At 47.0% G+C, this 22905-nt stretch overlaps 1 protein-coding gene across 1 annotated transcript in view; it reads left to right on the forward strand.

Moving 5' to 3' along the window:
• The first annotated feature begins 509 nt into the window (after positions 1 to 509).
• hb (zinc finger protein hunchback) overlaps positions 510 to 22905 on the forward strand; it is a 35226-nt gene continuing 12830 nt past the window's right edge. The window contains exon 1 of the mRNA XM_055071929.1: positions 510 to 643. The gene's annotated coding sequence lies outside the window, so the exon portion shown is untranslated. The remainder of the gene's footprint in view (positions 644 to 22905) is intronic.

Below are 22905 nucleotides of genomic sequence, written 5' to 3' on the forward strand. Positions count from 1 at the left end.
GAAAAACGAAAACTCGAAGGACCCGCGCTCCCGAAGGTCGTGCGCCCCTTCGTTTTGTAGCTTTGCGCGCATGTACGCGCACCCGGTCGCGCGGTCATCGCTGGCGCAACCGACTCGCACAAATGCGGGCGAGAGGGGAACCAGCTACCTATACCGCTTAACGGTCTTCTAAATAGAAAGGTCTCGGCCGGAATACGAAGGGTCTCCCGAAAAACGCCGCACTGCGCCCCTCTTGCGCGGAGCGAAAGAAGTCAACACAAACATGCAGAGCGCGCGCGCGCGAGCGCTCAAAAACAAACGAAAACAACAACCCGGTGAGTGCCGGTCGCGCGTCGCGGCACGTGCTCGCAGGGCTCTGCCCATTGGTCGGCGGGATCCGGAACCGCAGCCAGTCAAGGGTGCGGGACGCGTTGCCCGGCAACCGCACGGGCCAATGGGGAGCAGCGGGAGATAAGGGGGGCGATTCCCCCCCTCGAGAAAGTTCGCGACATACGAGCGAGGTTCGCTCGGTGAGCGGTGGGTTCGACATCGTCGCCGTGGTGATCGGCGGCTCTCCCTACAGCAACGCGGCCATGCGGCGCCCGGCATCGGCGATGACGACGGCTCATCATCGGGGCGGAGCGGACGCCACGCAGCTGGCCGCGTGAGTGTGCACTTGCTCGAGGTCCCGGCCCCTCGCTCTCAGAGCCCGGGGTCGCAATGGCGGGTCTCTATCGTTCGTGGGCGGTCACTGCTCGCAAAAAACGACGTTCGCCACTCGGGCGGAAGATGTCCTCGTGCGCCGCCGATGCTAATTCCTGTCTTACCACGTTCGGGCGGCTTGAAGTCGGTGCCGTTGCTCTGTCGTAAAAGCTGGGCAGCAGAGAACGAGGCAGAATGCACCTCGGCGGATTTGTTTTCGTGGAGGTGTGATAAGATAGAAATCAGGGCCCTTATTGTTAAAGAAAAGGAAACCTTTTACGCCATAATTGTTTGTAAGAGCGAATTTCAGTCAATCCTGATGCTGGGCATAGTTACCGAATGCGGCACCGAGCAGCGGTAAAGAGCACGTATAAGAACAAAAAGTTTTGTGAATTTGGTTCAATCTTCTTACAGGCGGCGTTACATTTGAAACGCAAGAAAAGACGACAATGTTATCGTTTCACTTCACTTTCGCAGTATTCATAACGAAGCAGTAAAGCGATGATATAGACCATTCATTGACTTTCAAGCGCCCCTAAGAGCGTATAGTAACACGGCTTGTATTCCTTCTTAAGTGAACAGAAAGAAGGAAGGAGACAACAGCTATTCCATTCCCCACGCATACGCTTCTTTTCACATGGCATAGCAGCCGCAAGGTGTTCAAGTCATGGCGTGATGCAAACTACAATTTCACGCGACATTCTTCACAGTTAAGCTGTCGTACGTTTCACTGCAAAGCATATCAGTCGTGAGAGAGAACAGCCGCTTCAGGCAAACTTAATCGTATTCAGGGGCTAATTAAATAAATCAGAATTATACATTTCCCTTTCTCTCCTGAACACAGTACAAAATCGATTGCTAAGCGGGGAATGGGATTTACCGAAAGCCCTCTAGAGTTTCTCACCCTCATATTTAAAGAATTGGATTGGCTTTCCTGAGACAAGTGCCCATTGTGACGTCACAAGGTGGTTAAGGCACGGCTCACGTACAGCTCTCAATATATAGTTTGGATATATAGCTGATACTGTGATCGCTATTCTTGCCAGCTTTGTGAATTTTGTGCTATCGATTGCACCAGATACGTACGCATGAGAAAGCGAAACTATGCTGCAAGAAATTATCTCATAATTAGTTAACTATCGCGCGTTGCCAATTAGAGGAATATGATGTATTGATTGATTATGCAACATTTCGAGGAACAAGGTAAAACACATACTTTGCTGTCTGTCGAATGGCATTCTCTATACGCTGGTCACCTGCCGCACATTAACTTACGAATATGTAAAAAAAAAAATTAAATTATGGGGTTTTACGTGCCAAAACCACTTTCTGATTATGAGGCACGCCGTAGTGGAGGACTCCGGAAATTTCGACCACCTGGGGTTCTTTAACGTGCACCTAAATCTAAGTACACGGGTATTTTCGCATTTCGCCCCCATCGAAATGCGGCCGCCGTGGCCGGGATTCGATCCCGCGACCTCGTGCTCAGCAGCCCAACACCATAGCCACTGAGCAACCACGGCGGGTTACGAATATGTATATTGATGTATATTGAATTTCAATTCACTATGTATCAAGTTCCTTTTGAGTATATAAAGATCAGTTCAATGTCAATTTCCAATGAGTACACTCGGTAGAGATTTAATTGGCCAAATCGTCAATTGACTCACACTCGTTAGACGTTTAATTTACTATACATTAAAACATGTCAATTTGCGCACAATCGATACACATTTAATTGACGATACTTAAGACAGTGTCAGTTTGGCAGCAATTGGTACACATTTAAATGAACAGCTATTGAACGCTCTCAAAATGTTAAAATCGAAAGGCATTCGATTCGCTTGTCGCTAATCGAAAGGCATTCATTATAGTGAGGTTGTATAATAACAAGATTGGGTTAATACAGAACATTACTAGATTACATTGCTTAAGCATACAAACAAGCTGTCAAGATTTATTGTTTAATTGCGTTGCAAAAAGATGCCACCACTGGTACTTCATTGTAGGTCGAACCATCATGGCTATATAGGTATAAGTTAGTTGAAAGGTCTTGGGTAAAGGTAGCATGATATGAATGTTCGGTGCAATAACACATATGAAACGAGTGTGATCACAAATACATATTTAGGCTTGCAGCCAAGATGGAAATCAAGGGAAAAAAATTAAGCGCAAGCAGTATCGTGAGTATCTGATCCGTGTACGGGTTGCGCTGTTTCTGTAAAACGTGCTTCTATTTAAAAATGCTATGGTGGCCAGGGGCTATAATAGTGACCCGGTGAAGGCTCATAATGCAAAAAAAAAAGAAAAAAACGCTGCCGAATTTCTTTTTTCTTGGGCTTTTGCGACATCAGGAAAATTTCTCACGTGAATGTCGAGCATCGCCGTTTCTCTCTAAATATAGCAAGTGTCGCTATTTCTTTACAATGAGGCTAGCTTACACGCTTCTTTTGACTGACTCAACAGGCAGTCAACTGACGTACAAAAAGAGATTTTCATTTAGAACACGTTGGGCAATCTGCTTTAGAAACACAATGCAACACCCACAAAGAATCAATTCACTCACATGTCGTTGGAGAACAATCAATAGAAGTTCAATTCAAACTCTTTAGGATTTATTGTGAATTGTGTCCATCTCTTTGAACCAGAGAATTAAGCGCGACTCTCGAACGAGACAGATTTCAGCGAATCGAAATGCGGCCTTTTTAGGCCGCCTTTACAGCATCCGTGCCACGGGGTGAGGGTAGTGGGGCACACACATTATACAAGGGCAATTCCGAGCACAACGCATGCATACGGCACCCCAACGAATCCCCGCGAGCGGGTGTGCGCCAAACTCATCAAGGGCATCATCATCATATATGTATACGGCGCGCGCATTCGAAGATGGAGGACGAAATGCGTCGGTATACACCCCGCGCTAACAACATCGCCAGGGCAGGCAGTGTGTGTGAGAGAGAATATCCCACGACCCCTCCCGCTAAAATGAACTACACATAATTTCTGGAAGTTGTATGACAGTTCTCCTATAGTTGCACAGAGGGATGTTTTGGGCACCTTAGAAAGATAAAGCCAGGTTAATTTGGCTTGAAGTTTCCTCAACGTATACGCTCGAAACTAATAGTATACGCGAACGTTTTCGCATTCCTCCGCCGTACGAATGCGGTCGCCTCTCTATACTTGCAGGGAATCGAAACCGCGACGTCTTGCTGATCAGCGTGAGCGTCATATACCATAAGCACTGCGTCGCCGCGGCTGGAGACGGAAATTCGTATACATCGTATACCAAAAAAAAAAAAAGAAGAAAAAAGCCAAGGATCAAACACAGGCAGTTTCAAGAACTTCCAATGAACCTCAACGACCAAAATGCGAAAAAACAAGAACTCAGCAATTCGTGACGTCACACTGACTTACACTGACGTTTGACTTGGGCGCGAAACTCGGAAAACGAAACTTTGATCGTGGTTTTCTCCTCTAGCAATCAACCACTTACCTCGACATCAACGAAAGTATATAGAGTTTTCCGAGAATACCTTGTCGATCTAAATTGAGACGGTGTTTCTCTTAAGTGTTCTTTTATAGCCACCGCGTCCACTTGTGCGTCGGGAAGCTGCAGCGCTGCTGTCAGGAAGCGACGCCGACGAAAAACAGTAACCAACGACGCATCCTTAATTCGCTGCTTTAAGGCTCGAGTGGCACCGACACTCGCTTCTTTCACCAGAGCGCTTCAGTTTGTCCGTGAATGCGTCACCCTTTGAAGTATACCGGTAACAAACGGTGTTACCAGAGAATGAGGCTGTAAGCGTCATCTTATGTCGCACAGCTTAACCCGAGAGGACGCACAGCTATTACGAGAAGCCCTATGGCTATTACTGAAGCGAGCCTACCATACTCCGCTAAGCTGCTGGTGTAAACCGTCTGCAGGGACATATTCGTTAACACGCGGCTTTTCAAAAAAATGTATTATTTGTTTATTTGTTTGCTTCCTTGTTCTAGAACACCCACGTAACGCAGAAACATTTCTAACGCGCCATGGTTGAAAAAACGAGCACCAGATGACGCTACAATAGCGTCGCTATACTCTCGCCCACAGGTTTGTGGTATAACCCGATTCCTAAAGCGTAAAACGCGTCTCATCCGGACAATGTGGAGCTCTCTTCTGCCTTCCTTTCCTACGCGGCTGCATCTGATATATATAGAAAACGCGAAGGCCCTCAACCTGGATATCTCTCGCAATGCTTCACATGCCAACCCGGCAGTTCATCACCGACTGGGGGAAAAAAAAAATCAAGCAGGGCATCCCTTTCTGAAGCAGTCCTCCCCGCTTTTTTTGTTTCGAGTGCTCGGCTTTTGTTTTTCTGCGCCTCATTCAGGCAGCTCTATACCCCGATCTAATTCCCGGGTCCCCCCTTTATCTGGTTGGCTCGCTCCTTCTGCTTCTTTCTGCGCGTGCATGCGTTCTCCCGAGCCCCCTGGACCATGAGTCAGCGTGGCCAGGGGAACGGGTGGCCGCTTCGCGCGCGCACTACTTCTCGGCGCGGAAGGGCGACAGACCGTGCGCAAGCACCTCCAGGGACGCAAACGCGCCGGCATCCTTTAGCACTCGCCGCTCGCTTCGATGCGAAGGGCGATCGCGATTTGGCGAGCTACATGAATCTGTTGGAGTGCGCATACGTACAGGAGAAACTGACGGTATACGACTCGAACGTTGACTTCATTGAGAGAGAATATATAACTTGTCGAAATGGAAATCTTGAAGGGGCGTGCGAGCGAATGCCGCATTTTTTGAAGCAACAACCGTTATATATAGGCTTGACTATTGGTGTATACGGCGTTCCATGTGACTGACGTCAGTCGGAAGCTGAGTGTAGAGTCAAAATAATTTCATCCTATACGCTTCGATCTGGTGCCGGCGAAGTGCGCACATCGAAGCCTTTAGGGGTTATTAGTAACGATGGATACCAGTGTAGCGACGGCAGAATTCCTTAGCGCACGGATGTTAATTTACTTCTTATAATATACAGATAACCAAGAGAAAAGAAGAAAGAGCGCTGGCATGTTGAGCAGTAAATCGTCTGGTTGACTACGTTACCCTTGGGGAAGGGGCACAGGGAAAGAGAAAGCAGAGAGCGAGAGAGAGAGAAAGGAAGACGACGGTCGGCCGCTCAGGTGATACGAAAACAAAAAAAATAGAACGTTACAAAATGCGTGCTCCTCGCGCTGCAGGTTGTAGCGAGGCTGGCCGCCTGCTGCAGAGCGACGTAAGCAGAACGTCATCTCGAGGGGCGTGGCTTTTCTTCCCCGTATGCAGCCTCCCAGTCTCGGTTTCGCGCGCTCTGATCGCCGACGTTCGTCGTGCCACAGTTCCGCGGGTAAACGAATTTTATTTCGAATCCGAATGTCCATGTGACTAGTATAGAGAGTTAGCTCCAATTGCACAATTACGATGAGCCCGCTGAAACTAGATTTTTAAAAGTTAATTGATTGATTTTTGTTAATCAGCGACTAATAACCATGTATCACCCGTCACCCCGCGTTAGGTACCGCTAACAGCATGTATTTGGAGTAATCTCCTTTTTATTTCAAAACTTGTATTTTAAATATTACTTAAAGTCTTCGTAGAAACACGCTTTATTATACACTAACGCTCTCTGAAACATGGCATCTCAAGTGCAGCCAGTTTTGTCCCCTTGAAAGTGCGTAATTTTGGTTTCCAAAATAAGGAGGTAGCGCGCACTTGACCGGGGTTGGGGACGGGTACGGAGGGGGGGATGGCCAGGTGGCATCCTGGTAGCACACAGAAATTTCGGCAGGGGGGTGTACATGCCCGGTCCACGCCCCTCTTTGTTATGCCCTTGTCGGCGTCTGTTTTTCGTCGCGATTGTCGCCAACCATACGAAATTCCGTCAGACTCTCGACTTCGGCTTTAAGGGGGAACAGCGGCACGCGGTCAACCTTTGAACTCTTAACGAGCCAAACTGAGCGCGTTGTATCGTGGAATGCCATATTTATCGTCCGCAAATTCGCCATAATTCTCAGTCTTTTGGCTCCAGTGGCGGCGTATATGACCCGCGGCTCCTATATGGTCGAAGGCGCGAGAAGTGAACGGATTCTCATCGATTCGCCTACTTCCTGCATGCATGTGCGCGCGTCCTCCTTATCCGGCGACCCCTTTCCATGGCCGGCGTCCGGTTCGGCGGGGGAAGGGACCCGCTTTTTAGGGATGCGTGCAGCCTACACAACCGGATGCCCCGCCGCGTCCTTTATTCTTTTTCTTTTTTTCCATTCCTCCCGCCCAGAGTGGGGCAACCCGACCTCTATAATGAACGCACCCTGTATCACACCCGCGCAGGCGCTTGGAATGTCCGGCAGCCGCGGCGAGCTAGACTTGTGGGCGTCCGGCTGTGACGGCCACTGACGGGAAACCAAGAGGACTAACAAAAATACAGCCTCGCCGAAAACGAAACGAAATTACAGCGTTAGGAAGAACGCGAACCCTCGAGCGAATTCTTATTATATACAGCCAGCGAGCGCCCGCTTTTATATACATTGTAGGAACATTCTACTCACAGGCAACAGTCGAATGGACAAATGTTCGGTACAGAATACCACTGTCTGAAAAGAGAAAGATAGAAAATTAGGGCCAGCCAATGCCTCCCCGCAGCCCCCCCCCCCCCCCCCCCCCTAAAAAAAAAAGAGAAGAAGAAGGAAAGCTGTATTCGGCGCATCTAAGAACACTTTGCTTACAGTGCACGATGTGTTTCGCCATTCTCCCTTTTTTTTCTTCGACCGTGATTGAACTGTTGAATGCGTTGCCAAGGCTCTGTAGTGAATACAAGTGATAGTCGTTCCTCTGAATACTCCTTAGATCTGTGCTTGAAAGATTACGTATCTTTGCTTGATTGATGCATCTGTGCAGCTAGGATGTATGTTTCTTTCTCCCTTGTTTACCCCCTCCTGTAACAAACCTCCTTAAAGGGTCGACGGTATCAATAAGTAAACAAAAACACAAGGGTGGCCGAAAACAACAGAAACAGAACGACAGTATATAGGAAATGCAGGACGACACGCTGACAGCTGCCGAGTGGTTTATGCACTTCTAAAAAAAAACGCAAATATCTATCGTGCAATTACAACTCTCCCAGCTGCTATTCATGTGCCCGCAGGCGCAGTTATAAGCGTTATTTTGAAATACCAAGATTCCTTAGAAGTGTATAGTAGGCTTACGTGGGGCGAACTGTGTGAAAGTAATATGTGATTCGTACTGTGTGTAGGCGGTGAATCTAATTTTTGTCCCCTTTCATTTTTCTCCTGTGCAGAGTAGCAAGCCAGAGCATACTAGCTGAAGCCGACCTCTTTTCCTTTCTTCTAATCACTATCTATCTATTTAATCTTGCAGTACCTTCTGTGTTGTTCAATGGGAACATGATATTAGTTGAATGCACATAATAAGAAGCCAACAAACACTGGCACCAAGGAGAACATAGGGGAAATTACATGTGCTTAATAAATGAAATAAAGAAACGATGAATTAATGGAAATGAAAGTGGATGAAAAAACAACTTGCCCCAGGTAGGGAACTACGCCACAACCTTCGCATTTCGCGTGCGATGCTTCACCAATTGAGCTACCACGGCGCCGTTTTCCCATCCACTTTCTTGGGTATTTATGTTTTCCTAGCAGAACCTGGGAGTGTTAGCCAGCGCCATCACTCGGAGGCCTTGGCGGCGGATGTAGCACATCCTTTCTGCCGCAGGCGTCACGAGAACTTGATCTTTTTGGGTGCAGGCAACCAGTGGATAAACCCACACATGCTACCTGAAGACATCAATGTTGCCGGATTCGAGACCCTCGTTAAGTAATAAACGAGAAGAAAGGGGGTTAACCGAAGGGCCCGATTTTTATTAGTCATATCCTAAGAATCCAACCAACACCGACACCAAGGAGAACACAGGGGAAATTACTTGTGCTTAATAAATGAAATAAAGAAACGATAAATTAATGGAAATGAAAGTGGATGAAATCGGGCCCCTCGGTTAACCCTCTTTCTTCTAGTTGAATGTACGTATCACAAGAGCTATTACCGAACCGGGTGCATCATCTACAAAGTAAACAGCAACGTCTGTTACTTAAGGCGGATGTATATGGGTACTTCCTTCTGAATGTCTCACTTTCTCTACATTTACGGTTTTCTTCTTCTTTTTTTAAACTAAACTTGTGTGCGTTTGTAGCGTGTGTTACTGGAGATTAAGTATAGGCTCAATTTGTTAGCTGTATACGTGTCCTGGTATAGACGTCTCCAATGTAGCGATACCTAGATTTCTTTTTGCATATATATGTTGTTGACTTTTCGGCAGGTGGAAGGGTTGCAGCAGCACATGCATGATCGAGCGCGATATAACAAAATAATGTATAAACACAATAAATATATGACACGTAATATTCAAAAAAGAAAGAATAATTGACGCACAAGAGCGACGGGCAATCGAGAAGCTAGAAGCGCTTACAAAGGTGCATGCGAACGTTAAAGGTACAGTAGAGTCAATAAATCATTCATTCATTCATTCATTCATTCATTCATTCATTCATTCATTCTACTGCAGTGAGTTCTTGCTATTCGCGGAGCGAAAGTGTCGCCTACTGTGCACTGATATTTGTGCCGCTGAGAAAGGTGGGAGTAAGCCGACTCCACCTCCAATACGCAAGCATCACATTCCCGCATGTGCATAATTACAGACACGGCAGGAAAAGCCTGAGAATCCTGAAGCAGATGAGTGAAGAGAAAGATAGGCAAGTTGGTACGGATTCGTGACGCAACTGGAATAGCACGTATAAACCGTACCTGGCAACTCTACCGAATTTTTCGTCGCGTTTACGAATTTGGGCTCGTCGTACGATTTTACGAATGTTGCGTCAAATATTACGAAAAAAAAAATGTTCGCGGATAAAGGTTTCCCTCGTCTGTCCCCGAAGATATTCTTGGAAAAATTGTGATGATGAAAGGACACTAGAGGGACACTCGCTCGAAGCAGGTGTGTCCAGACAAGTTCCTGTTACAGCAGGCAAAATCGCAGCAACAGCAAAGTCTCTGCAAAAGTCACTGTCGACTTCAAAACAATGTGCTACTTGTGAGTCCCTGCGCTAGCTCCCACTTTTGTTGCTGCTTGTGCGTTGCACCTATACGTAAATCATCGTTAATTAAGCGCGTATGTATCCTACAAAAGGAGTACTTGGGGCAAACTTAAAACAAAAAGAAAAATCGTATAAGCCCCCTTCCCATCCCACCTTTTCCTTTTTTTCTTTTTGTGGGACGTGGGGGGGGGGGGGTCGTATCTGCGGAATTTTTACTCATATTAAAGCAGTCAGTTTCGCAGGTACGGTTTAAACGTGGACGAACGTGAGTAACAGAATACCGCTAGCTCAAAGTTTGTTTCATCACAACGATGACGCCAATAAAAGCCCAAGCACCAAAAATAAATTTCTCTGCAGCTTTCCTTTGATGAAGGAAAATGAACATGACTTGACTACTGTTCTCTGTTCAGTGCGCATTTCACGATAGGCAGGCTAAACACGGAAAGCTGCCTCAAGCTTTAAACCCTGAACAGGGCGTCAGCTTTAGCGCCGGCGTGTTCGGGCGTGCTGCTATAAGGAACGAGAAAGTTCCCAGCGATAGATGGAACGAGATTTCTCGAAGACGCGGTCGGTCAGAAACAAGGTTTCATGCGTTTTCTCTCGTGCAAAAAAAGAAAATAAAAAATAAAAATAAATAAATATAAGGACATAAATAAATAAACACTTTCCTTGCTCGTTCGTTTAGCGGTACAAATCCGATCAGCAAACACAGTTCAACCAGCACATCTGTGTACAGTCTCCAAAAAAGTGAACATCCTGCAAGCAGCGAAATTGTGCGCATGTATAAAAAAAAAAATAGAAAGAAAGAGAGGAAAAGAAAACTTGCGCTCATTGACGATCCCTGTTTTTCCGAAGAGGTCAATGTTTGGATCCAAGGACAAGTGTGCACTGTGACCTTGAGTGACCCTGTGCTTGCTTCCTGCCCCCCCACCCCCCCGCGTTGACGTTGACGCGTTCGGTCGTTTGCTCGTGCATATACCGCGTTATCTCGGTCCTCGCAACGGGACTTCCACCACTTCGCTCCATCCCGTGAGAGAACCCCCCCGGCTGCTCAAACTTCTGTATACCACGCCCCTCCTTCCGCCCCTCTTTTTTCTCTTCTTTTCTCTCGATTCTTTTTCGACGCGAGTTTGTTTAGCGGTTATCAGCTTCCGACCACAGCGACCAGACGCCGCATGTTTGCGGCCCCACGAGAGTCTGCCGCGCAGCAAAGTTCCAAGTTCGACTCTACCCAATGTAGCGTGCACGTGCATATGCTATATCGTGTGCACAGCGCGCTGGCGTGAAGAGACTTGTTTTTAGGAAGAGACGCCCCTCTATAGAGATAAAAACCGCACTTTCTTTCTTTTTTTTGCTTTCTTTCCTTCGTTGGGGCTATTTATTTATCGGATCGGTATCTTTTGCAATCGCTATACGGAGCGAGCGGTCGCGAATTGTCGAACCGCTGCGATACGGCACGTTTCGCCGGGGCGCACTGCCCACGCTCTCCTCGAGGGAGAGAGAGAGAGAGAGAGAGAGAGAGAGAGAATTTTCTCGAAGCTGTCCTCGATAACGGGGTGGTTGTTGTCTATACAACGACGTGCTATACCGAGCAGACGACATGTAAACGACGCCGATTGACTTCGCTGGATATATATAGTCATCCGCATGTGAATTGCTTCATGCGACTTCTAGCTGTCGAGCGGGCGCTGATAAGTGAAAAATAAATGAGCGTTAACATGTGTGCGCAAGCCTGCACGCGACAAACGGGTGCAGCCTCTCGCGTATCGAACGAGATTGCGCGATCCGTTCCTATGTAGATAGAACGCTACTGACGCAACTGGTGCTGTTGCGGAAAGACAAGAGGCAACGGTGAGGGTGGGGGTGGAGGCAAGACCACCTCAGTTAGGATTCGCTTTTGCTTATGGAATGCTTTCATGACGAGTATACACAAATAACGCACTATCCCACCTGTATATATATATATATATATATATATATATATATATATATATATATATATATATATATATATATATATATATATATGCCGCTCCCAGAAGAAAGCATTAGGCGAAAAGTATACTCGAAGCATGCAAACTTTCATTGGCGGCATCGCAGGCTTGTCGATCGTGCTTTCCCAACCATCCCGGTTGTCTTCTTTCTTTATTCATTCTTTATTCATGTTTTACCAGCGCAACATAAAGCCAGACACAGATGCCACGTACATTGTAAAATGATTTACGCCCTTAAAAGTCAACAAGGGCATGCAAAGATCTGTCTAACGCACACCCTTACACCCATAAAGGGTGTAAGGGTGTTATTTATAGACAGATTTACACAGTTAATCACTTTTAAGGGTGTAAGTTATTTCACAGTGTGCGATGAACCTTAACCGAAATTTATTTAACGCAGGAAGCAACAACGATAAGAAAAAAAAAGCATCACTGCCACACTTTCGCACCATTTATCCTTCGATTGAGATTTTCCACCGATTTCTTCCTGATACCATGACAGAAGCTGAAGTAGCGCAGTTATCGCTTTTAAATGCGATAGCATGACAGGTGGACTTCACTCACTTTTTTTTAGGTATCCGCCTAGCAGAAAACGTGGGCCCGTCCTGGATAAAGTGCAATAGTATAAACTTGGCTGCTGTCATGCTATGCTGGGCCCATTAATTGCTACGGTGAAAAATTTGGTGGCAGAACTTGAATAGTTTTATATCATTTAAATGACCTGACCACATCAACAAAGCTTCGCTTTGCATAGAAAATGAATGAATGAATGAATGAATGAATGAATGAATGAATGAATGAATGAATGAATGAATGAATGAATGAATGAATTGTGAAGTTTTACGTGCCGGCCAAAACCACGACTTGATTATGAGGCACGCCGTATTGGGGGATTCTCGACCAATTTTGACCACCATGGAGATCTTCAACGTGCACCCCCATGCAATGCAAGGGGCACGGCAGTTTTGCATTTCGCCCCCATCCAAATGCGGTCACCGCGGCCGGGATTTGAGCCCGCGACCTCGTGCTTAGCGGCACAACACCATATAGCCGCTAAGCCACCGCGGCGGAACGCTTTTAAATCCCAGCCTATCAGTTGGACGTAACGTCATTGTACTTATATAAAGGATATATACGTGTCAGACTCATAATAATGCTTGTCTTAATATTCTGCGACTAAAATAGCGCAGACCATTTCGCCACTCGTGAATGCTGCTATATAGTTTGACAATTAGCGTAAGACAACTTATGCTCCATTTCTCTTTCTTTTTTTGTGCTAAGTGCCTCGAAGAGAATGTTTTTAGGTTCCGATTTAAACCAGCGTGTGACACGACTTTTATTTTTTTTTTAATCTGCCTGTACACACTGACATCTTGGGCAGCTGTTCTTTAAGCGATGCCTTTTCCGATGCTATTCCTTTTGGCGCTTCGATAGTGGTCGGAGTGACGCTCTACCCGCGTCATCGGTGGTATCGGCAGGCCGCGAACAGTGGATGATAAGAGCTGCGTAAGATCGCTGGAAGGCGTCGATACAGAATCGCGACCACTGTATACTGTACGAGCACTGTATACGAAGAAATGACGCATCTCACGCTCTGAGAATGGGCAGCACACATCCGTGGTATCATGATAACGCTGTTACGTTTATAGCCTATACGGTGCGCACATCCCTGTGTTAAACGAATTTCAACTGTGTCGTCCACCACTTGTGGTGTCTCTTCTATGTGTCCCGCTTTATTTTGAGCTATTGGTGACCTGAATCACGAATCCAGCAATCAACTATGTATCCTGTCAAAACAGCATGCATTCCTTATTAAAATCTTAATTTAAAAAACCTTATTAAGATCCTTATTCTTTTTTTTAAGATAACGTTCTCGTCCAACAGGTTCGCCTTAGACATTGTCTAACCTCCTAACATTCATCTATTAGGCAACAGTTCGGCGATGTCAACTAAGGTTGTCGAATGACTGCGATAATTTACCTCGCGGTGGAGAGAACAGGTGTGGGAGAACATTGACAGCACGAAACCATGAAGGATCTTTTGGAGTGTTTCTCGCGGACAGTCTTCGTGCGCGTGCTCCCTTGTATAGGACCGCGCTTGTAGTATGACAAATGCAGCCCGTGGACGAGACATTTTTTTTTTTTTTTTTGAGGGGGGGGGGGGAAACCGTTTTGCAAGAAAGCCAATTTGTAGAATCCTGCAAATGGCAGGCAAGGGCTTGAACCTTCCCATGATGCACTGCACAGTCTGTTTGTAAACGTTTATCGTGACGTCTCGTCTGTCGCGAACGTATACGCGTACGGTGTATTGGCTGTAGCCGGAAAGCATGTATAATGGCCGTACTCTTCAGAGCTCCGGAAACGAGCGCCGCGACAATGCGTGACATTATGCATTCCGCTAAGCAAATGCCCATCGCGCGGCTCAACTATAAAGATCGGTAAGATACAATTGTATAAAGACAACCGGAGATATGTCAGGATGTAACACGGGAATGCCGACAGTCGTTGGCGGAGTGGTAATTATCACAAACGATCGCTCTAAAATGCTTCAAAAATTCACAGATTGGAAGATTGTGCGTCGTGCAACTCCGTTTAACTTCTTTATGGGCTAAGGCGCTACGAATGATGAACATTACTGAAAAAAAAAATAGTTGATTGACATTGAAGTAACGAGGGGAGAGAAACAAATGGTGGATGACGTATAATGTCGCACCAAAACGAGAGGTTGAAAAATAAAGTTCGGACGCATGCAGATTGTCAGCACTTTGAGGTTAAGTTTCACGAAAAAAAAAAAAAAAGAAAACGAAAGAAAGGAATAACTTATAGCACCTAATGTCCTACTTGCAATGCCTGGAGAAGGCCATGGTCCAGGGATATAGTTCCGGAAAAAGAAAGTACAAAAAATATTTATAAGCTTGACGCACCTTTCTCGCTTTTGCTGGACATAAATCGGACAAGTCACTAGTGCATGTAAATAAAAAAAAAAGTTGTTGTTCAAAGGATGGCCTCAAAATATGCGATGATATGGCGTGGAAATATCACAACGCTCATTTCTTCACAGCAGGCATTTCAAACCGGCCTCCCGGATATGTAACAGAGAAGCGTCTGATATAGAAGCGTCTCTGGGCCACGTTCCTTTTGCACGCTAGCTTTGTCTTGGGCGTCGTGACGACATCTGATATTTGTAGTAGCTAAGCGAGTCCATGTAAAATGTCCTCATCTGGTTCCCCACAAGCACATGTGGAAAGATTCGGCTGGTGCTTGATTGCCGAATTCGAAACAGGCAGCAAGGTCTTTCCGGCTGACAGCTACATGCTCTATTTGTGACGATCAAATTATGACAGGAATGCGGACCTTGAAAACTGCTCTTGACGAAGAGGAATCGAAAATTCCACTAAATGAATGCATGTCTATACTGAAGCACTAAAGCGCCAAACAGACGACACGAGAAGAGACACGGAGGAGCGTTTATCCGTGTCTCTTCTTGTGTCGTCTGTTTGGCGCTTTAGTACTTCAGTAACATGCACCAGCTAGTCCAACAAAAAGTTCTGCTGGCATGTATATCCACAGCATTTTACGAAGAAGGCACTACAGTCACGATGATGCACGACCGTTTTGCCGGCTCTTCCGAACCGCGGTTGACAAGAGCAACTTGTCGCTGGGGTTCTAGTGCAAATTTTCTTTTCCTCTTTTTCTTCTTCGCTTCAAGACCGATCGAGAACAGCGACTGTGCAGGCACATGCGACTCCTGGCGATGTGCCTTCATTGCGATCCCTTGAACACGGATTCGCAGAAGACTTAACAAGTTGGTCAGCAGTAAACAAAACCAGTGGTATACCCGACAATAGCGATTTTCGAAAGTTATTGTCCCTCTTTTCCCGTCTACATTACCGGTCTTCAAGGAATACAAGGAAGAAAAGAGTTGCCCAGGGGCATCAAAACTACACGGGGGATACGACGACCGCAAGAGACTTGAACGCCGGAGATTATATAGGAAAGATACTTCCCGGGCGCTTCAGGGAAAACAGGGGCAAGGCGGAAGATGGAAATTCAAGACGACGAGCAAAACTAGAACAAGGTGAAAGCGACGTCACGAAAACCGCGATAGCTCCCCATATTATGATATGACGCGGACATACTGATTATGCATGATTGGACCGAACAAAAGAAAAAGTTATTTCTGATTCGACGCCTTTTCGCCATTAGCCCTCGGCTATTGGTCAAAAATTTTCGGGCTGCACCCATTTCACCTGCCTGTCACGTGACGTCACGAAACCGCTAAAACTCAGCGCGTCAAAGTGACGTGTACGCGTTAAAGATGCATTAATATGCCGAACAAAACTGATTTTTATCCCCTTGCATAGTCGCAGGCTGCCTCATTCCGAAAGGAATAAAAGATGGCTGCCGCCGATCGCTCGGGCATTGGCTACTTGCACCTGCCGGAGAGCATGAGTATCTTTGCGTATAACAAAACTTTTTGCGTGGCCGTGTAACGTTATCGATCACTTTGGGCACGTTGATGACCTCGCTCTGCCAACTCTTATTTGCCGAGGATCCGTTTTAGCGGCATTCTTAACCTTTCCTGGCATGCCGCCGCGATATTCGACCAGCCACCTTAAGCTAAGTAAGGGAAAGCGGACCAATCGCAGACGCCGGTACCACCCACTTCATCCGGTTATCGATTTTCAGTGCACTGGCTCGGCCCCATCGAATCCCTCTCCACTTGAGCGTGCTCCTCGCCTCTTGTCAGCCAATTAGATAAGACAAGCCGCTCAGTGTAGGCAATGTTATTCGTTTTTCAAGCAAACAAAAGTGACCTCCTATAATCATGGAGAGCGTTTGATTGGTCTGTTCAGACAACCCTGCGGGTCACCGCCCGATGCTTGCGTCGGCGGTTACGCAAATTTGACGTCACGAGATTGGAATAAAAGAAAACATATTGGAATAGTTTTACGTTATAGGCTCCACACAACGGGACTGATTAGCTGCAAGCGGGCAAAAACAAAAACAGTACGTGGTGAGCTGGAAAAAAAAAAACGAAAAGAAAAAACAGATAGAAATAAGGGAAGAGTTGGGGAGTCTTAACCGGAAAAACGTTCGCTTGGCTACCCTGTACGACATGAGCAAGGGCATCACTCATGAGACAAAACCACCCAAAAAGGCGGGGAACGGCCCGAATTTTCCTCCGCAGAATGCGAGAGACCGCTGTCGTCTGCATGATCAGTCAGCTTTTTTTCATTTATTATGATTTATGTTTTGAACCTCTCCACGCCTGCGCCCACACAAAAACGGATGCAGTTCGCAAGAAGTCGCCCACGCTCGCCTGTCAAGTTAACTCGCAAACCGAAGATAACCACGAAAAAAAAAGCACACAAATTAGAGAACGGGAAGATAGAGTGGTGGCCACTCGTTTTCTGGCCGTCGTGCTTCAGTAAGAGCTCGCGGTATTTCCGTTCGCGCTGGACTTCCTCACGCGGCTTTAAGATTTGTTTGGTCCGTCTTCTTTCTCTTTTTTCGAAGATGCGACAAGCCATTAACTCGTCAAAGAGCGGGGGGGGGGGAGGGGGGGAGGAGAAAAAGAAAGCTCGACGGACAGCGCCCAGCTTCGACACAAACGCGCGGAAGGTAGTCGCTGGTCAGAGCTTTTCGGGCGCAAAGTCACCTCGGCACGTTTCCTTATTTATTTATTTGTTTATTTATTTATTTATTCCCGTTGGTCTTCAAAGTAACAACAACCCTTGCGTGGTGTGGAGGAAAAGAGGGGAGGGAGGGGGGGGGGGAGTGTAGGGAGTGCCGGACTCGCATGCGGGAAGAGAAACGAGCCTGTTTTTGAGAAGAAAAAAAAAAACGCTTCCTAAAGGTCCGTCCGCATTGTATCGTTTTGCTTCTTACCCGCCTCCTCTCCCCTCGAGCTGACCAGCGTCCAGTCATTGTACGAACGGAACCCGGTGGGTTCGCCGCTTTGTTCACGTGTCCGAGGACCAGCCGGCCACTCGGAGCAGTAGTTTGCCGCGTACGAGCGGAGTGGAACGCACTTTCCGTGGCCGCAGGGGGGGTTTGCAAGGCGCGACGCGCGTTCGGAGGCGCCCGCGGAGATGCCGTCCCTCTGCCATGCGGCCACCGCGAAGTTTGCCCGACTCGCTCGGCCCGAGCCCACCGCGGAGTTCTGGACCGGCGCGGCGTCGCATTTCGCGTCACGTGAGTGTGCTTCTTTTTTTTTTCTTTTCTTACCAGCCGCGCGCAGCTGATGTGACTAGAGCTGTGCGAATAGCAACTTGCTTTTTCTTTTGTTCTTTCTGTTTTGGGGGAGGGGGGAGGGAGGGCTGCAGGATCGAATCGAATCACAGTATAGAATTGTTTTCGAATAACGAACAGCCGTTGTCACAAACTTCCGTCGTTGCATTGGACGTTATTAAGCGTTATTTATTGAAAGTGCGGGTGTGGAATTACGGAACAAATAAGCAGTTTCTTCGCATCTTGAGGACTTCGGTGAACGCATGAGGTAGCGGTATAGCCGGGAAAAAGAAATCAAACTACGGGGTTTTACGTGCCCAAACCACTTTCTGATTATGAGGCACGCCGTATAGTGGGCGACTCCGGAAATTTCGACCACTCGGGGTTCTCTAACGTGCGCCTAAATCTAAGTACACACGGGTGCTTTCGCATTTCGCCCCCATCGAAATGCGGCCGCCGTGGCCGGGATTCGATCCCGCGACCTGGTGCTCAGCAGCCCAACACCATAGCCACTGAGCAACCACGGCGGGTCTAGCCGGAAAAGATCTGGTTCCCCCAGGTTACGGGGTGCTCCACTACGCCGTATGCAGATGCACCGCTACGCAACTCGTCGTACTGTTGCTACAATTTTAGCTCTGATGACGAGCGACTGTTCGACTTCAATATATCGAATCGAAGTGTGCAATATTCGATTCGCTATTCAAAAGCACTGAATATTCGCACACCGCTATATATAAATATGATCATCGCCTTTCTGGTGCTATCGAAATGTTTACTAAGCTGTTAACACTTTCCAGCGTAGTGTTGTGTCGCCTTCGTCTTCTATGTTGACTCGTGTACTTGATTGTCTTTATCGGGCGACCACGTTTCAGCGCCTAACAAATGTTATCGCACAGCGCAGGACGCGCCTGCATGTATAGGAAGTTTCTGGAATGTTGTCGATGGTTCCATCCGCTGTCTGTGACCGAACCTTGCGTAATCTAGCACGGGTGCCGCATAATTTACTGAGCTGCGTTATTCAAAAACTTAGAAGCTCGCTTCGTTGCGTGTCTTGCGCAGCTAAGCGGAGGACGCCAACGAGGAGCTGTTTCCTATACGTGTCGTTGGCTGCCTCTGAATTTCGAATTTCCTTAGCAAACGCCACTTTCTTTAGAAACGCAACGTTAGGACACGAGGGAGAGGGAGATAGAAGGTATCTCGTGCTCCACAAGGTGTCGGGAAAGCTCCGCATATAGTGATGCAAGACTATCGATAGCAGTAGCGATAGCTAGTACTTATTATCATCCATAGTGTTAGGATAGTTCTGTAACGTTCTCAACTTATATGCTACTGGCGGATTTGTAATGGTTTACTAGCGATATCAGAAAAAAAAATTTTTTTTTTCGATAACTGAGTAACAGTACCATTCACTTCGTGCGTTTTAGCTACAGTTATATTTTGGCGAGCGATTTCTCGAGGTGTAGCTGTCAACTTGTAAATAAATCCCTTAGTCCACACCACGGCGTAAACCAAGCATAATTTTTCTTTTTTCCGTTGTCTGCCGCTAAGCTGCACTCGGCGAGTGCACACGCGAGGCACGGAACCGTGCTGACGTCATATGAGGCAGAAGTCAATCAAGTACGAAGCGAAAAAGAAAAAAAGTTTGCAGGTCCCCTGCTGTGTGGGAAGCAGTGTTATGCGAATTAGTTTTGCGGTTAGCTGGATATCGAGCATCGCTTGGGGCTCTGCAAAGCGTTATGCCACATAAACCATCGCGCGCGCGCGTGCGTGTGTGTGAGAGAGAGAGAGGAGAGAGAGGAGATAGATAGATAGAGAGAGAGGATATATATATATATATATATATATATATATATATATATATATATATATATATATATATATATATAGAGAGAGAGAGAGAGAGAGAGAGAGAGAGAGAGTAAAAGTCGGTCGACTGTGTGTGTGACGACAGCAGGAATAAAACGACGGCCGTCGTCTCATTGTCATCGTCGCCGGCGACGTTGTGACGATGGCGACGATGACGAATGTGTATAACGAATGTATAACACCAATGACCGCGGATGTATAAAAATAAATGTGTGAGCGTACCTTTCGTGACGATGACCATCGATCAAAACAATAAATGCGTTCTTACCTATGTTCAAAATTCTGCGTCACGTCTTCGTTGTGTGCTACACAGCTTCGCTGGTCGTCTACCTTCCGAGAGATATGGCTCACGATTTTTTTTCTCTCTCTCTTTTTTTCTGTGCGCAATAAGAAACAAAATCTCGTTGTTTAAGACAGCGTTTCGTTCCCAAGATGTCAGGCGTCACGGGGCTTCTTGAAAATGCTTTATCTGCAGGGTCTTGAACGTTCTCGAAAACTCCCGAAGTTGTTTTTCCCGCAAAAGCATTTTCCGAACACTGCGCTTCTCTAGATAAGCTTGTTCTGCTTCTTTCCTTTCTCCGTTTCGTATGCCCAAATGTTCGTATGCCCCCTACCTCAAAAAAAAAAAAGAAGAAAGAAGAAGGAAAGAAAGAAAGAAAGAGATGCTAGCGGACAGGAAAACAAAGAAAAGAAAGAGTTGAAAGTTTCACAAAGGGTATGTCCGGCGGTCGGAGAGGCCGCGTACTGGACACGCACTCACATGCACGCGAATGCGTTGCGCGCGGTCGTCCCCTGAACAGCAGGGGTGACCGCTGCTAAAATGGCGAGTAACGCATGGCGATGCTCGCCTGTGAAGTGATTATGAAGGGAGATAGAAGAGATAAGTGCAGCGCTGTAACTGTCTCTCACAGGAGGGCACCTCAACAGCAGTGCACGGGTAAAGGGGTACGGGGAGAAAAAGATGAAGGAGAGTAAACCAGGAAGAGGTGGCAAGAAAAAAAGAAGCGAGTGCGCGGCAGTCGCACGCGCTGCACAAATAATACGCATTGCTCGCTTCTCGTTTCGCCGCGCGGCTGGCTCGCCGCGCAGGTGCGGCCGACGCCGGAACTTTGCCGTAGGAACGACAGCCCGTGCGGTTACTGCACGGTTGAGCTTAGGCGCCCGCGTCATACTCAGCTGAACAGCGGCGCGAGCGGACTCGACCATTTGCAAAAAATATTCGGTGCGTGCTCGAGAGAGGCATTTTCGAACACAAAATCCTCTCGGCCACAGATTATAGCAGAACAGAAAAGTATGCAAGTGCGAACGAAAGTTATTGGCAGGCGTGGATCCAGGCTTTCTTCTTTTTTGTTTTTTTTTTTCACAGGGTGGTGGGGGGCGGTGTCCAACTTTTAGATGGTGAGTGTTTTGATGCGCTGGCGGGTTCTCTTCAATAACAATTAAACATTTGTTGTCGCTCCAAAGTAAGATAACAGTAACAAGGGGGTCCGACTTTGAGATGGTGATTGATGATGCTGAATTTATTGATGCACTGGCGGGTTCTCTTAAATAACAATTAAACATTTGTTGTCGCTCCAGAGTAATATAACAGTAACAGCTGGGAAGAACTTCATGAGTTTGTCAGGTGGCGTATACTCCGTCGCTACACGAACGCAAACGTTTACGGGAGGCATCAGGACATCCGAACATCCCTTCTGGACCTGCGCGTGGCCATTGGAACAAAGGATGTAGCTGTAACTGAACTGCATCACTGTTCCACTCTATAGAAGCCTCGGGGTGAAATCAGACATTGGATCACGCATGCGCGTGCAGGCCTGCGTTCGCATCCAGTTCATAGCTCTCGATCTGTTATTTACCCGTGGATTATAATTTATGCAGTGACCTTCGCAGCTTCTGCGGTTGAACTCACTAGCGTGATGGCGCTGCTGGCGTAGCTGCTAGTGCAGTTCGCACGCACAAGTCACGCCGTCACGAACAAAGACGAGCGCAGCGACATCACCCTAGCGCGAGTGCAACTAAAGACACAACTATATGCTGTTAATGGGTCAAATGAAAAACGCTCGCACCTTCTCAAAGAGGGCTCTGTATACAACCATTCATGGGACGGGGTGACGCTACTAGAGGTTTGTTCGATTCAGAAAAAGGTGCACGGCACCTCAAACGAAAAAGTGCAGGGGGTGCCGGGCTGCACCCACTCGCTACAAGGTTCAAGGGTGCAGTGCACCGCGGCGGCACCTTGCCTTGCACCCCTTTCAATCGAGCACGGGAGTGCAGGGTGCACTGCTGCACCTCGGGGAATCGAGGGTCTAGGTGCAGTGCACCGTGAATAGGTGCAGAAGGTGCAGAGAAACTTGGCTGCATCGAATACACCTTATATATTTCCTGCATGCGCATTACTTGTGAAGATCATTTGAATCCGGAACTTCTGCAATGTTTTATATCCCATTGTACGTGGGTTCGATTTCTCGCCCGCTTTTCATTTCCACAGAGAGTGGTTTCTTGGAAAAAAAATTTTGCACAATGTCGAGCACCTTATGTATCGTTCGACGCAATCAACAACCGCCGAACATCGCCCTCTCCGAACTCAGACTGGTATTATTGCAACCATAAATTTTCATCTCTCCTCGAGAAAGCGCATGCAGCACTTTTTTTTTCTGCGCGAGTACTGTTCGGCTCTTCACCCGAAGAGCCGCACAGAAAGGGGACTAAGAGATAAGAAAGGATGCCGAAGGTCGGCCTGATTCAACGCGTCAGGTGGGCGACGAAAACCACAGTTTAGCACCGGCCCTCGTGAAGAGAAGCCAATGTTCAATGACAACGATACTCATTACGAAAAAAAAAAGAGAGAGAGAGACACAAATACAAGTAAGCACAACGAAGAACAAGCGCTTCGTAATCTCCCTTGTGATCGCCTTCTTTTTTTATTTTCTCCCTCTTCTTATTTTCTTTTTTCACTACCTTCTGTTACAAGTACGTCTAAACACACTATCGTATGCCAC

This window comes from Dermacentor andersoni, chromosome 7 (genome assembly GCF_023375885.2).
Source record: "Dermacentor andersoni chromosome 7, qqDerAnde1_hic_scaffold, whole genome shotgun sequence".
NCBI lineage: Eukaryota > Metazoa > Arthropoda > Arachnida > Ixodida > Ixodidae > Dermacentor > Dermacentor andersoni.